Source organism: Mus caroli, unplaced genomic scaffold (assembly GCF_978045245.1).
Source record: "Mus caroli unplaced genomic scaffold, Mus_caroli_1 scaffold_3, whole genome shotgun sequence".
NCBI lineage: Eukaryota > Metazoa > Chordata > Mammalia > Rodentia > Muridae > Mus > Mus caroli.
Genome location: NW_028227258.1, coordinates 38,479,760 through 38,497,291, shown reverse-complemented (window position 1 = coordinate 38,497,291; position 17,532 = coordinate 38,479,760). Strand labels below are relative to the sequence as shown.

General features: G+C 45.5%; 2 long non-coding RNA genes across 2 annotated transcripts; both read right to left on the bottom strand.

The window, feature by feature from the left end:
• Positions 1-117: 117 nt before the first annotated feature.
• LOC147005460 (uncharacterized) lies at positions 118-2,823 on the bottom strand. The gene is made up of 3 exons (XR_015046604.1): positions 2,731-2,823; positions 1,387-1,452; positions 118-471 (listed from the first exon to the last, which is right to left on the bottom strand). It is a non-coding gene; the product is annotated as an uncharacterized LOC147005460 (long non-coding RNA).
• A 1,918-nt stretch (positions 2,824-4,741) lies between these two features.
• LOC147005459 (uncharacterized) lies at positions 4,742-5,521 on the bottom strand. The gene is made up of 3 exons (XR_015046603.1): positions 5,463-5,521; positions 4,936-5,027; positions 4,742-4,792 (listed from the first exon to the last, which is right to left on the bottom strand). It is a non-coding gene; the product is annotated as an uncharacterized LOC147005459 (long non-coding RNA).
• Positions 5,522-17,532: the final 12,011 nt, after the last annotated feature.

The following is a 17,532-nucleotide window of genomic DNA, read 5'->3' as shown; positions in this document are numbered from 1 at the left end:
TCAGACAGCCTGAAATTGTTTTCAAAGTGAAACTTACTATGATCAGACTCTCCAAAGGCAACTTTTAAAAAAAATAAATGATAAATTTCAAAATAATATGAACATATATGAAGATGCTCCATTCCAGCAATTTTTATGTCAGATATGTTTCCTCAGACAACATTGGGCTAAATAGGTTAAACGCCACAGCGGTCTGCCAAACCTTTCTCTCCATCCCCTGGGTGTGTTGCACATGCAGTTCCAGCCGTCTCTCCCTGCCCCAGTTGCTGAAATGTCCCCCTTTCACTTGCATGTGTATCCCCCAAGGCTCTGTTTTTGCTTCTGACCTCTCACCGAAAGCCTAGCATCATATTTAATGTTGCCCAATATGTGCTTCATGCAGAGGTCCTGTCTCCTCTTCAGCAGTGTCTCAGAACAGCATCTTCCCCTTCTTGGTTCTGAAGGTCCTTCTGCCCTTTGCACCAAGAGAGACTGGAAAAGAAAACAAAAGAGTATGGTTTAGCTCACAGTGATTGATGCCTTTAATCTGACGCTAGTTATTGGCTCTTTCACTTTCTACCTCTACAGAAAGGTTTTGTTGTTGTTTTTAAGCTCTGGGATTGGATTTTTGTGTTCCCAGAAGCCAGAATTAAGAAATGGCCAGTAAGGTTCACCACGATGAATCATAGACGTCAGCCCAACTTCCTTTGACAGTGGGAACTTTTAACCAAATAAAGAGACAGAAACCCAACTCAAACTAGCTTAAGCATGGTCAGATTTATGAGATCCGTGAACCAAAAAGTCCAGGAGAGCCTGATGTTGTGTGCCCGGTCCTGTGCCAGAGATGGTTTCTTCTCTCTTAGGGGCATTTTCCTCTGCATTGGCTCCATGCTCAGACCAGCTTTCCCCACAGAACGCAAGGCTTCTGACCAGATCCTGCTAGAGAACACCAGCCGGCTTCCTTTACCTTCAGCAAACGTTCTAGAGCCCATTTGATGTGATTGGCCAGCTTAGTCACATGCCCACCCTTCAACCAATAGCACTAAGTTGTTGTTCCCGAAGCTCTCTTAATAATGGTACCTTAACAGTGTGGTCAACATTAAATGGTAAAGATTCAAAAATTTTGAAATCTATAAAACAATTATATATTATATATAAATTATAAAACAAATATAAATTATAAAAAACTATAATATAAAAGTATATAACAATTATTGTTAAGCACACGATACTACTTTTCCACACAAAATGATTGCACTGATGCTACAATCCAAAGTCAGAGCCATTGCCTGTGCTGGTCAAGAAGAACTCCGTGGCAGAGAGGGCCAATCTAGGTTTTGTCGAGTGTCTGATATGGTTAGCTGGACTCAGGCTAGAACCCTCCATATGGATGTAGATTCTGCTCACCACAGCTCTTCTTGGCTGTGTGGACTTGTATGTGACACATGATTTGGTGAACTCCACTTCCTCCACCTGTGAAAAGAGGTGAAATTGATCTCCCCCTCCCCGCTCCCTTCCTCCTTCTTCGCCCCTTCCTCTCTATTTCCCCCAACCCTCCTCAGCAGCTCAAACAGCACAACTTAATTTTCTCATAATTCTAGGGGGATAGAAATTGAAGATTAAGATGCTAACAGTGTTGGCCTGTCTTCCTGGCTTACAGTCTGGTGAGTTCTCTCTGTCTTCACTGACACCTCTTGTCTCATCACAGAGTGAAAGATGGACTGAGTCCCCAGCCTTGCTATCTCAGGTGCCAAGTGCCACAAGGCTGGGGCACCATGGAGCCATGATCATATACATATATGTATATGTATATATATGTGTGTGTATATATATATCACATCTATACAGATATATGCACATATATGTGTGTGTCACATATATGCTATAAGTCATACATATACCCATATGCATATATTACACACACACTATACATATATATCTGGGAACCAGTCAAGTCAATTGTTTAGTGTCTATTTAGATTTTTGTAAATATCCTGATTGGTAGAAGACAGCAACCTGGAAATGGATCTTTGTCCTAGAATATCTATTAGCCTGAACCTTGAACTTTGGCTCCAAATACGTTCATTCTAGCTGCCTTAAACATGCACCTCAGCGCACAGGCTGACCCAGGGTTACAAAATCATCTTCCCAGGGTTCCCGGTGTTTATGAAATTTGAGGGTCAGCCGTAGTCACTAAAAAGTACCCCAGTAACTGTCCCTCCCACACCCCTTCCTGACGACCTCTTCCTTCTTCCCTCAATTTCCTTTCTATTCCAAGAATCACCTTCTTGGAAGAACATTTATGCATTGTCCTCTTTGCTGCCATTTCTATGCCTAAACCACATTATACACACCAGAACTCAGGAAAATATCTTTGCAGTATTTTTCCTCCAGAGAGTCCATAACTACAGGGCTGTCCGTGGACGCCTGGTGATTCGCCCATCATTTCCCAGAAAAGATTCTGACCCATCTATTTATAAAAGCTGTCATAGAAGGAATTCCACGAACCCTTTAGCTTTGCCACAGTATAAACAGGTGTCATGCTGGCTGGCTCACCAACTGCCTGGGCTTCCACAACCAGCACAAATGAGACATTTTCTTTTTTCCCTTAGCTCCAGATGTGACATCCCACCCTGCACCTATCTACACTGAGCTGCCAGTGTCCCTCATGCTGCCTGACACAAGCGGCTTCCTGGGTCTGCAAGGAAAGGCAGTCCTGGGGCTGCAGGTTTTACCACTTGGTTTTTCAGACCTGCTGAGAGGTCCTGTGCAATGGACTGGAAGCTTCTAGAAGGCAGGGTCCTCATCTGGGCCCTTTTCACTCCTCTGTAGTCAGTAACCAGCTTAAAAGGAACAGGCTCATGGATTGATTATCACGGAAACATTGACAGCTAATTCTGAGTGAATGTTTAACTTTCACGGCACCCGGGACCAAGAACAAAGTAGTTGAAGGTTATATTGACCGGGCAGATTCGAACCAGTGACCTGGTTGGTAACTGCTCGTGGAGCCCTCTGCCCTGGGCTCACAATCAACAACATGGCTAAAGGGATACGAAGGCTGGAGGCCCCAGAAGGGAGAAGGGAAAGCAAGGAGGGGACAGCAAGAAGGAGGACAGGGACAGAGGGAGGCATCATGGGATTAGAGCGTGGGTCAGGAGGGGTTGGAATAAGGGAGAGACAGAGCCAAGAGGAACTTCAGATGGAAGTTTACTATCTCATGGTAGATAGCTCTGGTGGGCTGGGGTTGGGTCACTTCCCTGGGCTCAGCTCCTTATTAGCTGCCCCCTCACTTGGAATCACTTCAAGTGACACTGGAGCTCCTTCTGGCACAACAAGCTGAAACGGTCCAACATGCAAAGAGGACACCCATGGGCCAGGCCCAGCCATCCCCTCTACACACCTTCCACTGACCGGAACTGCCACAAAATTGCAGGACATAGCCCAGATGGTAGAGTGCTTGCCTAGCATGTGTATGCCTGTGTTCCATCCCCAGTACCATTTGAACTGGGCATGGTGGTGCAGACCTGTAATCCTAGCATTGGGGAAGTAGAGGCAGGTGGATCTGAAGTTCATGTAAGAATTCCAGGTCAGCCTTAGGCTGCATGAAACCCTGGGGGGTTGCGGAGAGCGGGGGGAGACAAAGTTGTTTGTGAGACAGAGAAGTACCTTCCATCTTCATGGCCAGAAAGATGGAAAAGGGTGGGTAATGTGAGTTGTCATAGCAAGCCATCTTTATTATACATTCTTCTTACATGCTGTCCTTTCTCCGTTCATGGTCCTTCTGTTTAGGTGTCCCCTGAATCTGTAGGAACCATTTACTTTCTCACAACTTTTCTGGGGTCCCTCTCAGGTGATCCCTTGATGTCTCTGAGCTTGCACTAAAGGCACCACCCAATACTGGTGACCTCATTCATACACACACAACTGCTGTAGTCTTACCAGCTCCCTGAGGCTTGACCTTAAAGTTCAACGAAAGGAACTATGTGCTTTGTCTCTCGATCCTCAAAGTCTATACTTAGTTGGTGGTAGATAATGTGTATTGAATGAAGGATTGGCTAGCTTCTAAAGGGCCAGGATCCCTGGTGTGGCCCAGAACAGTCATTTAACTAAAAAAGGAAAACTACACAGAAAGTCCCCCAGTAACTTTGTTTTGCTGGAGCCCTCCCTTGGGTCAGGTCTCTCATTAGTATCCCTAAGAAGAGCCAAAGTGGCCGGTATTAGAAATCTGGGGAAAGTGCCAATGACTGATTAGAATCCAGCCCACTAGCTGTCTTAAAGAGCCTGATTAGGCTTTCAAGAGAATGTCGGAGTTTGGTCAAAGCATCCTGGCAGATGAGGACAAGGGGAATAGATGCCCACTGTAGGAACCTGGCTGTGTCTGCAACAGGCTCAGAGGGATGGTGGGCCTGCTGGAGTAGCTCCTCTTGGCTTATCACCTGAGTATGTCATTACATAGCAACACTCCAGCACAGCATCTATGATCCCCACTTTTCTCCGAGCTGCTTTGAGTCAGGATTGAAGGCAGTAAAACCTCATTAACACAGGAGAGGAGAGCTGAGTCACTTCCATGCCTGGCTCCCAGCCAGACTCATTACCAAGCTTAAGAGTGAGAAAGTGTCAGCCTCCTTTTATGTGGGGTGATTGGCTACAGTCTCATCGTTAACAACTTTTGAAGAAGAAAATTATATGGCTCACACATACAAGAACAAATAAAACAAGGTTACCTCATGAAGGATGAGTAACTCTAGCAGTGTACCCAGGTTCTCGGATTCAGGGGGCAGAGCAGTCACCCACACTTCCTGCTGTCTAGAAGACTGAGAGAGGTCTAGAGAAGTTAGGTATCCACAACTTTGGGGTCTTCCAAGGCCTCCCTCTTCCTCTCATCCTTGGGTTTGATTCATTAGGGCCAAAGGGATGAACATACACAGATTTTATAACTTTAAATGGAGAATCACACCTTTTGAATCATGCCCTCACTTATGCTCGGATGCTTCTTTTCCTCGTGGAGTTGTTTCATCTTCAAGTCTTTTGGGGGCCTTTGAAGGGTTCCTGAGGGCACAAGGACAGGCTGCTTAGAGGTATAATGGCCAGAGGACAGCATTTCCTAATGGCTTCTGGGGAATGGGGGCTATCCTCATCAGAGTAGACAGCAGCTGAGATCTCTTCCAGTGGAGCAGTAGGTATTAACGTCATTAATGCTAGAAGTATGCACAGCTCTGATGGTCATGGGGATGACAACAAATTTAGAATGCCCTAGGCCCTACTTTAGAGGGCCAACACATAGGATCTCCTTTAACCTCACAATCGCTGCATTTTCAGTGGGGAAGAAGCTGAGAAACTCATTTCCAGAATAGAATAAGACAGAAACCTCCCGAGAAGTCTCACAAAGCTATGACATTGAGTTCATTCAACCATAGTGGCTCTGCCCTTGGGATCCAGAGAGGATTTTCCATCAACTTTTATTCTGGTTTTCTGCACACTTACCCCGCCATGCCACTAATCTTTATACGAAGCTGCCACCATCTCTCACCTCAGCCACAAGTGTCCACAAATACCACTGTTTCCCAATCCCAACCGCTGTTAAACTACTCCAAAGGGCAAAACAGAGAGGCAGGAATCACAGTGGGATCCAAGTGCCACCGGGCTCCCTAGAGTTACACAACATGGCAACCCTTTTGTTGCACCTTTGTTCACAGAGCAGACATTTACCTTGCTCAGCAACGGCAGAGGCCTGCTTCAGACCTGGCACTTAACCCATAGCCCTAAGCACGCTTGTCCCTTTTATCAGCTCCCAGATCAACTCCTGTGCTCTCATATTCCCATAATCTTTAGTAGTCCACGATCCCTTTATACAGCATGGCTGAAAGCCCTCCAACAGTTTTCCATTAACCCCGGGCCTCTGTGAGACTCCAGGAGGCCCCATGTGATTCAGCCATCCTGACTTTTTTGGTCTCCTAAGACCTTGCTGAGTCTGTCGCCCCAGAACCTTAGCACATGCCATTTCCTCTGCCTCTGCGTCTGCCTTTGTTGTGCTTTATATTTGCCCTGGATCCTTCCTGAGTCCATTTCTCACCTCATTAAAGACTGTCAAAATGTCACCTTCCACTGAGAGTTCTCTGTGATCTTTTCATGTAAAATAAGCCCCAACTCTCACCTTAATTCCTTGGTCCTTCCTAGTTGAACTTCAAAATAGAATTCCTACTTATTAATGTCTTGGTGTACAGCCCCTTGGCTTGTATATGCTTGGTCCAGGGAGTGGCGCTATTAGTAGGTATGGCCTTGTTGGAGGAGGTGTGTCATTGTGGCTGTGGGCTTTAAGACCCTCATCCTAGCTGCCTAGAGGCCAATATTCTGCTAACAGACTTCAGATGAAGATGTAGAACTCTCAGCTCCTCCTGTGCTATGCCTGTCTGGATGCTGCCATGTTCTCTCACCTTGATGATAATGGACTGAACCTCTGAACCTGAAAGCCAGGCCCAGTGAAATGTTGTCCTTACAAGAGTTGCCTTGGTCATGGTGTCTGTTCACAGCAGTAAACCCTGAATTAAGAGCCTTTGTTGGATACGACCTGGGATGTTTTCACCCTTGTCACTGGGCTTCCAGGGCTAGAAGAGCACTCTGCCTGTCACGTGGTGGGGGCTCCGTTGGGTAAATGGAGGTGCACCTGTCTGGGCCCCACACTTGGTCAGATCTCAGGACAAGGTGGGGAGAGGAGCGTGGGGAAACCCAGGAGAGGAGGAGAAAGTCGCTCTTCTTATTTCTGCGTTTATTTGATGACATGGACTATGTGGCACGTGTCACATACTATCTCCATCCATTCTCACATCCTAAGAGAGGAAACCATGAGCTTGGTGGGCGGGGCCCATCTGTATCAATTCCTCACCTGCTCTTGGTCCCAGAGAAGGACTTTTTATCAAAGATGAATTGCTTATCGCCATGTGCCCAAACCACTTATGATTCACCTGCTTTATCTTATGGTCTGTTTAATTTGTATTGCTTTCTACTGTATCTGTAAGATAAAAGGCTTACTCCTACGCCCACCACTTCCTCCACTCGGCCTTTGAAACCTCCCAGTGTATTTGTATCATTTGTTAAACCCATGTGGCTTTCCTCTGTAAGTGGCTGTGTCAGGTTTGCAGGGAAAGGATCCTGAGTTTTTCTAAAGATTGTTTTTTTTCTAAACACACCTTTAGAAACCAAGATATCGTTATACAAGGCAACAAACCGCATGTCAGCTGCCTGACCATTCAGTCCCATGCTAAAGCCTGCTACAAGGCTTAAAACCTTCATTTTGTGCCAATAAAAATTCCCACGGTTCTTATCAGAATATTTTTTTAATTTTCATGCTTTTATTATGAGAATGTTGAACACTGGCCTCTGAAACAATTTAGTTTTATGCTTCACTAAATACATCAAAATTATGAGCATGAGGTTTTAAAAATTAACAACTCTATTTCTAATATTTTTGGTATTTATAATATTTTTTATTGATTATTTGGAAATAAAAAAAAACTAGAAAATCTCCTTCCCTAGGCTAAACCTTCCTTGGTTCCTTGTGTAGTAAGACATGGGCCATTCAGTTGGTTTGTGGTTAACCTGAGTTTACACAATAAGGACGTGGCTCCCACTGCAAGCTTATGCCTGACCAAGTTCAGCCTGCAAGCAGGGCCTCAGGTTATGTACAAGTTCAAGATGAACAGCTCATGCTTATGAAGATGGGGCAGGGATAAGCCTGATAGGTCCCTCTATTCTTCTATCTGTGTACCAGTGTAAACCCCTAAGTCTAATTTGGGGCTACAGTTGGGATCTTAGGTCACGTATTACAAGTTGAATGCCTCTAATCTGAAAATTACATAAAAGAGTCCGAAGAGATGGCTCAGTGGTTAAGAGTGCTTGTTCTTGCAGAAGACCCAGGTTCTATTCCCAGCAAACACATGACAGTTCACAACTATCTGTAACATCAGTTGGAGAGCCAATACCTTTGTCTAATCTCCAAAGGTACCAAGAGTGCATATGGTGCACAGACAGACACGTAAGCAAAACACTCACATGTATAAAATCAAATAAGCTGGAGTTAGGCTCCGTTGGTAAAGTACTTGCCTTGAATGAAGACTTGAGTTTGTTCCCCATAATTCATGTTGAAAGAAAGAAAGAAAGAAAGAAAGAAAGAAAGAAAGAAAGAAAGAAAGAAAGAAAGAAAGAAAGAAAGAGGGGGGGAAGGGGAGGGAGGGAGGAAGGAAGGAAGGAAGGAAGGAAGGAAGGAAGGAAGGAAGGAAGGAAGGAAGGAAGGAAGGAAGGAAGGAAGGAAAAGAGAAAGAAGTGAGGGAAGAAGAGAGGGGAGAAAGAAAGCTGACCATGGTTGCATGTGCTTGTATTTCCAATATTAGGGAGGCAGAGATGAAGAGACAGATCCCTTGGCTTACTGGATGGCCAACCAGCCTAGCCAGTTAGGTGAGCCCCAGATCCTGAGGTGAGACCATGTCTCAAAAAGTAATGCAGACAGCTCCTGAGAAACAACACTCAAGGTTGACCTCTGGCCTTTACACTCACACACTTTTTTTTATTATATAAGACTGCTAATAAGTTATACTTTTAAGGCATATATGAAACATGTACGGATTTCATGTTTAGAATATTAGGGTCTCATCCCTAACATACTACATGTAAACATTTCAAAACCAGGAAACGAATGTAACCCAAACCACTTCTATCTCAAGCATTCTGGTCAAGAAAGACTTGAGTGGTATAATTTAGACTCACTCAGGGTTTAGACTCTCTTGGCACTGTGAGATCCTGGAGGCTGCTTTCTCTCAAAGGCTAATAATACTAATAATACCATAGTCCTAATCAGATATTCTTGACTGTAGAGCCAACTTAACTCTGGATTTGGCATTCATTTGCCCCAAAAGGACAGCAAATCTGTACATATTCCTGAACCTCAGTTCCTATTCACACAGGGTCCTGAAAGACTTCTTTCTCTTGGGACTCAAATTGCAAACTTGTCCCTGGTCACATAGCTACAGCACGGAAGAGAGAATTTGAATTCTAATCTTTTGAGTTCATGTTACAAGGGAACGAGACTAACCAAGGCAAAAAATAAGCAAATCCTGCCCTTTGTGAGGTCCAGAGTTCCATCATCAACACTGGCTGTGAGTATTGCAGTCTATAAAACATTCTCAGGCCCTTGTACAAGAAATTGTTAGAGGAGATCTGGGAGGCACTGGAAAGATAGCTCCGTGGCTAAGAGCCCTTGTTGCTGCTTTGCCAGAGAACCCAAGTTTGGTTCCCTGTGTTGACATCAGACAGCTCACAACAGTCCCTAACTCCAGCTCCTGTCTGGCCTTCTCAGGCACTTGGCATAAATACATACATTACACACAAAAAAGTAAAACTAAACAGGTAGAACCAATGGCTAGCAGAGAATTGAATTGCCACAACTGGGTAAGCGAGGGAAGAGCTAAGCCTTGACAGCCTCAGAGAGCAAGGAAGAATTCAAAATTACCTACTAACTGATCTTCACAATGATGCCTTGAATCAGCAAGGCCACTGGGACCTGGGAGTCACAGCACTCATGTTTTATAAGGACAAACCTTCCATCAAAAGTGTTTCACACAGCCTGAGTCCCTCAGTGAACATGAGTTAGATATTGGCAATTTTATTCTTCTGAAATTACTCATCTGCAAATGGTCCGAGATAAATGGAATGTTATAGTATATAATATATGTGTGTGTATATATATATATGGATATATGCATATATATATATATATATATATATATATATATACATACATACATACATACATACATACATAGAAAAACCCTTCATGGTGTGTGGTGGTGGGGACTCCTAAAGTTGTTGATAGCAGGATACTTTAGAGTTACATTTACTCAGAACTATACTGTCACAGTGTATTTATACTGCAACAGTATATTTATACTGTATACGGTGTATTTATACTGTATTTCATTTTAATGAAACTGGTCTTTACTCAATGACCTAAAATTCTCAAGTCACTGCTTGCCAATGAACCCATGTGTGACTTACTGTATTCGGAGGTACAAAGCGTCTTATTCTTTTTCAGTTTCCAGGCATTGAGTTTGCAGTGAAAACCAAACAAAATACGTTTTCTGTAGTGCTTAAGGCTCTTCAGATGTCTCAACACTAACAGACAAGAGGCAGATGTGGCTGTCGGACAGCCACGAACTCCAGCTTCCCTTTCATCCAGAAGAGGTTGACTTTCCACCCTAAGCACAGGCAGAGGATGATTTTGCCTCTCCCTAGCCAGTCCCCCCCCCTGATCAGCTACTATCCAGACAGAGCTGCCCTGCTCCAGGTAGCCAGGAGACTGGCTCATACAAGCTTTGCGATACAGGTCCCTACAGCCTCCTCCCGAGTGACATCATCACAGCTAAGCCAATTCGGAGGCCAATGGAAAGTGGCTGTTACCCTGTGCAGAGTGTTTCCCATTGGGAAGAACAGAACGATTCTATGGAAAACTAGAAAGGCCTCAAGGCCACCTCCATGGATGGCATCTTGTAGACTCTGTCTCTTATGGGATGACAGCATTTTAATACTGTTTGTTCATTTCAAATAGGGCAGATGTGGAAATCTATTGTGATAATCTCTTTCAAAATCTTTTCTTGATCTCTTTCCTACTTCCTCTGTAGTACAACCTGGGACTCTTATTGTAGAGTGCAAATTCAGCCATCAGCTAGTTTAAACTAGCTTCCTAGCCTTTCTTACCTCATTCCACCCAAACTCCATGTCAAAGATATCCTTCATGCACATGCACACACTGTCTCTTTGCACACATGCGCACAAAGTCTCCCTCTGCTCCAAAGGCTGACAACTTCACCTCAGGTTCTCTGTGCTCTTTCTTGCTCACACTTGGGGTTTCTCTGGGGTTCCTTTGGCCGTTTCCTCAAGTTACTCAAATCATTATTCTAACCACTCCTCAAAGCCAAGTTCAAATGCTTCCTCTTTCCTGACTTATCCTCCAAACTCCGACTCTGCCCTCACCTCGCTTTGCCCCTCCCAAGCCATTCCTCAGAGTGACCTGTGTGACCTCCTGTGCTCCTGAAGGACAGGACCGGGTCCACTCTGATCTGCATCCTCTGAGTCCTGTCTGGGGTCTTGCCTGGACAAAAGTTCACTGAAGATTAGCGGAACTCAGGGGAGACCACAAGCCCTGCATTCTTAAAGACTCCGTGAGGCAGGAGGCTGGAAGGAAATGAAAATTGCACTGCTGGCCATTTCAACACCGACTTGGACAGCTTTCCTGTCTGCTTTGCCCTGGAGGCATCCACACCACAGTCTGTCCAATAAAGCCAGGTGGCAGTAACGATTTGGTGTATTGGCCCTGTTTATCAGTAAAGCAAGCTGGAGACCAGAGTCAGCTCCCAGACCTCAGGATGGACAGCATATGCCCCACCTCCGGGTCCTTACTCTTTTTCCCTCTGGTGCAGGCAGGTGCTGCTGCTGCTGCGAAGTCAGTACTCGGAACCTGTGCGGTGGTTACTGAATGCCTACACCAGAAGCTGCCAGTTGTTTGGGCCAGTAGGCCTCTCACTTGGTATCAGAAATCCCAGTGGGGGTAAAAGGCCACTCAGCAAAGAGACTATGCTGCTCATTTCAGACTAAAAGCACCAGTCCGTGGACCAGGAGTAGAAACCAATATTTAGTGACCTTTTGCTCCAGGCAAGATCCCAAACAGGGATTGAAGAATGCAGATTGGAGTGGACACAGTCTTGTCCTTCAGGAACAAAGGAGGTCACATAGGTCATTCTGAGGAATGGTCCAGGAAGGGCAAAGTGAGGTGAGGGTAGAGTCGGAGTTTGGAGGATAAGTCAGGAAAGAGGAAACATTTGAACTTGGCTTTGAGGAGTGGTTAGAATAATGATTTGAGTAACTTGAGGAAACAGCCAAAGGCCACCCCAGAGAAACTCCAAGTGTGAGCAAGAAAAAACTGAGAAAACCTGAGGCAAAGTTGTCAACTTATAGCCTTTGTAGCTGAGGGAGACCGTGTGCGCATGTGTGAAGGGAGATCGTGTGCGCATGTGTGGAATTGTCTGTCATCATGCTATGCAATATCTTCTAAGCCTGGAATTTCTGTGGCCAAACTTCTTTCCTATGGCAGAGAACTACACTTTCTGTCACAGGCATCTGTATCTAAGCCAGAGAGAGACATTCATCACCTCTGAGTTCTTTCTATGAAACCACAAACGTGATAGAATTATTTTAAATGTTACATGAAAGTTCTGCTGAAGCAGTCTTTAGAAAGACTCTAAAGTTCTCACTTTGAAACACAAGATGCATCATTATCCCCCCCCCCTTTCTCTCCTATCTCTCTTTCTCTCTCTCTCTCTCTCTCTCTCTCTCTCTCTCTCTCTCTCTCTCTCTCTCGTCCCTCCGTCTCTCCTCGATTCTCTGTCTCTTTGTCTCTCTGTTTCTGTCCCTCTCCCCTCCCTCCCTCCCTCCCTCCCTCCCTCCCTCCCTCCCTCCCTCCCTCCCTCCTCTCTCTTCTGTCTCTCTCTTTCAGCTTGGGAGATTTGACTGGAACTTGAACCTGGGTCCTTTAGTGCCTGTGCTCTAGATTCCATTTTCTTCTCCTAGTTGACTGGAAGACAAATGCCTTGATGGTAGTGCACTCAGTGCCTACCCATGATGTGTGCATCCTCTGCCTCCAAAGGGCGCTGTCTATGAGCCCTACATCTGAGGACCAGGGTCTAACCCAACATCTCTTCTCTTTCATGGTTTTTGTTGTCTTTTCCTGGGGTGTCCTGTGGCCGTTTTCTTGTTACTTTTCTCCAGAGTACACAGAGGGAGAGCTTGACCAACCACTTGTTTTGGAAGCTTGTCACTTTGTGGCTGGGTTGCCCGGCACTGCAAGTTTGTTGAGGACGAGGGCTAAAGCGTGTTGTGTCAATGAACTGTAAGGACAGAGATGTGTTGGATTATCCTGGATTGTGTCCTAAAGGTCACTGGGAGTGTCTAAGTAATCCTAGCAACAAAGATGTAGGGTATACATTCTTGGTGGCCAAAGAAGAAATGATCACCAATCCTCCAAATAGAGTTGTCCTAACTTGTAGCCAAAAACGTTGCTAAGGGAATTACCCAGCATCCCAAGACATCAGTAGCCAGCTTTAGGTGGCACTGAGGTATGACAACTGCAACCAAAGTGGGACTTTTCTTCCCTTCCCCTCTTCCTCCTTCCTGAGTCCTAACCACAGGGACTGGAAAGCAGCCAACCTCACCACCGCCTAGGGTTAGTCTCCAGCTGGAATGAGAAAGCACTCTTAGGTTTGGAAATTTGATTGCTCTCTTGGACTGGACACCCTGATGGCTGAGTTAAGTTTGCTTTTATTGTTTACAACAACCCCAGGACTGTCTGTTACCTAAGAGTAAGCAAAGCATGATGCTGCCTGACCATTGGAGGTCTTGCCCACCAGCAGAGAGGGTCAGAACTAGTAAGCAGAGGACAGAGACTGAGAAGCTCCAAACTAACGTGTGTTCTGTTTACCTGATGAGTTGGCCTGTCCTCACTGGTGACTGTTTAGACGGTAGTGGTCATATAAACACAGCTGGCTTCACCAAACAGGAAGGTCTCCAGTATCACATCAGTGGGGGCCAGTCTGAGTTTGATGTCGCGAGTCACAAGGGGAGGTTCTGTCCTGGGGAAGACCCTTGTTCTCAGTGTTTCTTTGGATTAAAGGTCCCAATCCACAAAGAAGCTACCATGGAACTTCTTGTCCTCACTTCTCAGTGGACCCAGGCTGGATCAAAAGTATAACTCAGCCCAAAACACAAGACTATGACATAATAATATCAAAGCAGCCCAGCATACGACATGAGACCCTCAGGTGCCAAGGTCTACTGGAATCCTACAGACAGTTTCTCATTCCTTCTTTCTCTATGTGCAGCTTTATCCTTCCTTGGAAAAAGAACCCTATACCTCCTAGATGACTTCAGGGAATGAATTCCGGGCCTCCCAACTTCCTCAGCTTGTTATCTCTCTGCCCAAAGTCTCGGTGAAATTTCTTCCATCTAGGAAAGCAATATGGCTGCTGACAGGTGATGTCAGGGGCTCACCTGGCTAGGTGTGCAAGGGACCCATTCATCACACCTGAAACAGAATTTTTAAAATTAGGTTAAACCAGAAACAAGCTAACAGAAAAGTAACCTGGGTTTGGAAGGAGCATCAGCATTCGGGGGTCCTCATATTCTGGGCTCATTACCATTGGCATTGCTGTTGGCACAAGGTCTGGGCTTCTCAGTACTTCAGTGGTTCCTGAAGACCAACCACAAAGCTTGAATTTGGTCATGCAGGAACAGATTTTCAGGGAGGATGAGGGAGTCCATGCTACTCTTGGCTGAGTAACGGAAGTTGCTGGAGAGGGAAGACATACTCTCTTGGAAATGCAGCTATGCACCATTCTGGTAATAGCCTAGTTTAGAGATAAGATGGTGATTGGCTTATGGTATGTCAAGTTCAGGTTGCTTAACAACTAAGATACTTTTTTCCTGATAGAGCCCACATTCTAAAAGGCAAGGCAGGTACAAAGAAGGTGGGGGTGGGGGCAGAGCAGCACTTCGGGCTCCTTACACAGCAGACGCTGAGGAAGAGTTGGTGAGCATCCAGGCTGTCCTTGAGATCAACTTCTGTGAAAGCAGGACAGGCAGAGACGCTAACTTGTAAAAAACACAGGCCAAACAATGGCCTTAGGAACCCCAAAAGGAAGCTCTGGTCCTGCACAGTTGTCCCAATTTGGGTCAAGACAGGCTTTACACTCTGTGTGGATCGACTATTGTGTTGAGCTTGCTGGAGATGACTTGGTACAATTCTTTGTTGGGTTCAGGGTGGAAGTCGAGAAAACTCACTTCAGAGATGGAAGCTTACAAATGAAAGCTTTGTTTTCTGAGCACTCAGGGAAGCAGCCAGTTCGGGGTCTGAACTGTGTCCCCAAAGGGAAATTGCACAACATTTTCATAGGATTGGAACACAAAGCAAGGGGGATCAAAGGAGGCTGTTGCATTGACCAACCATATTTTGAGATAGGTGTTAAACAAGGAAGTTAACATGGGTGATCAGACTGGTTTTAGGGTCCTTGAGTCAGCTTTGCAGTCAGGTCCCCTCCTGGACTCTGACCTGGAATTTAGAATGATAAAGGGACAAAGGAGTGGGTAAGCTGCCTGTGGTCAATTAAGTCTAGACAGGCAGCACATATATGGCTTGCTTGCCTTAGTTAGGGATAACAGAACAAGCAGGGTAGGAGTTGGGTTCCAGGGTCTGGGAACATGGACTCAGCTCTGATCCTGTCAACAAGGTGGAACTCGTCCCTGAGATGGCTGCACTCAAACAACTACCTCCCAACACCTTAAGAAGTTTCGACCTAACGACTCTCTACCCCCAGAGCTTCTACCAATAAATGAAGATCTGAGTGGGGTGCTCCACACCATAAGGGGTGCTCTGAGAGGGGAGCAGTGGATAACTGGAAGGAAACACTGCTGGCAGCATCTTTGAGGATGGGAAGTGGTTTCTAGGCAGCAAAGGAGGTACCTATTGGGCCTGTGGACCATTGTCTGATGGACCTGGAGGTTGGGGGGGGGGCTAGAGGAGTCAAGAGCATGTAGCTTTCTCCACACACTCCTAGGAAGATATGACTTCATTCTCTCTCCATCCTTTCTTCCTTTCTGTGTCGGACCAGGCAGGCTCAGCATATCCGTAAGCACTACAAGAGCATACCATTCATATTAAGCTACTTTGTCCAGGAAGAAATCAAGTCGTGATTACCTGGTGAGCAATTCAGTTGGATTTTTAAATTAGCAAATATTTAGTTAGTCGTAGACGCTGTTGTCTATGTAGCTGGCCAGCTTACTTCCTTTATAGGGCAGAAATTTGTCAGCTTCCACAGTGGGAAGGGATGTTGGATGATTTACACCACGCCGTGCCAGGACCCTAGACTTGACCAAGCTACTTACTTTCTGTCTGATTTTGACCCAGTCACTACGTCCCCTCTCTGAGTTTTGTGTCTGATATCTGTAAATGATGCTAACCTACTGTCCAGGATTGTCCCACAACTTAAATAGAATGAAACTATGCTATATAGGATGTGCTCCCCTCCCACCCATTTGCCCTCTTGAACAACTTACTAGAGCTACAAGAAGTGAACTCCGTCTGCTTTAAGGCCATTGTTATTTTCTTCATTTTGTCCTGAAATACACCATTACCACGATGGTATATCTGGGGACACTTTTATATATCGACAGTCTGTTCAGACAAAGCCGTGAGCTGGGTAATGAACAGAGTCTGGGAACTCAGTGGCCTCGCTCTTTATCATCTTGCGGGAGCTGGACTGCTGTAAGAAATGGTTGCTTAGTAACAGTATTAATTCATCAGTGCGAACAACAAGCTCCCCTTCTCACTAGGGAAGAATGCCATCCTGCCAATCAGAACTCCTGTTCCTAGGACAGTTTGGATGCCTTACTCAAAGGGGGGGGGGGCGCTGCTCGAGGTAAACTGGGGACACGTCTCTGCAGGGAACCATCTATAGCATGAAAGGAGAACAGTCAGATATGAAGTTGAGTGGGGGATGGAAACTGCATTTCTGGGCTCCTGCTCACTCTTTTCATGAAGTAGATTATTCCGGTACAAAAACAGGAGCCGCACAACTGGGCTTCTGTTTCATGCTTGGCAGGGAGAGCATGCGATCTTTTTTCTTTTTAAGTAGCAGACCACAGCAACAGGAACTAGACTCCTGAGCCTCTTGGCACTGGACGTGAACGATGAACCATAGCATCCCTGATCATGATGGTACCCACAGTGACCTGTGTGGTAGGAATTTCTGAAATGCTCCCCTTGCCATGTGGTCCATTTTGCTCTCCTAAAGCATCCCACTGTCTGGATCCCGGCGGTTTTTGCAGGTTGAAAGTACAACACAACCGGGCCTTCACAGGCAGTGCTTTTTCCATAAAAAGAGGGGAAGAAATGAGCACTTGAGGTTTTAAGAAAATACAATTTCCACAGAGAGCAGTTTCAAATGCTTTTCAAGGTGGAATGAAACTGCCAGTCAGATCTGCCCACTTGTCTTAAAATTGACTCACAAGGCGGGTTTTCCATAAGAGAATTTTTCTAAAAATGAAACAAAGGAGGGAATCAACTTCCAGTGAATTCTATACAGAAAGAACCCTACATGAGCCATAAAGCATTCAGCTATTCATGGAAGATAGAGGGAACGCCCCAGGTAGAGCTGTCTGGGTCAGTGGCTCTGGCCCTGGGCTTGCTGCCCTCCAGCAACATGGGCACAGACACTCCTGTCAGTTTCCATCAGGAACAGACTTAGTTCCATCTGTGACTGATGCCTCATGAGCTGGAACTACCATTGAACACTCAGGGTTATCTGCTGAGACATTTTTCTTTTATAATGTTTTAAATTACATTTATTGGAGGGATATATGTACCACTGAAGAATGTGTGAAAGTCAGGGGAGATCTTGCAGGAATCAGTTCTCTTCGACTATGGGGGCCCTCAAGATAGAACTCAGGCCATCAGGTT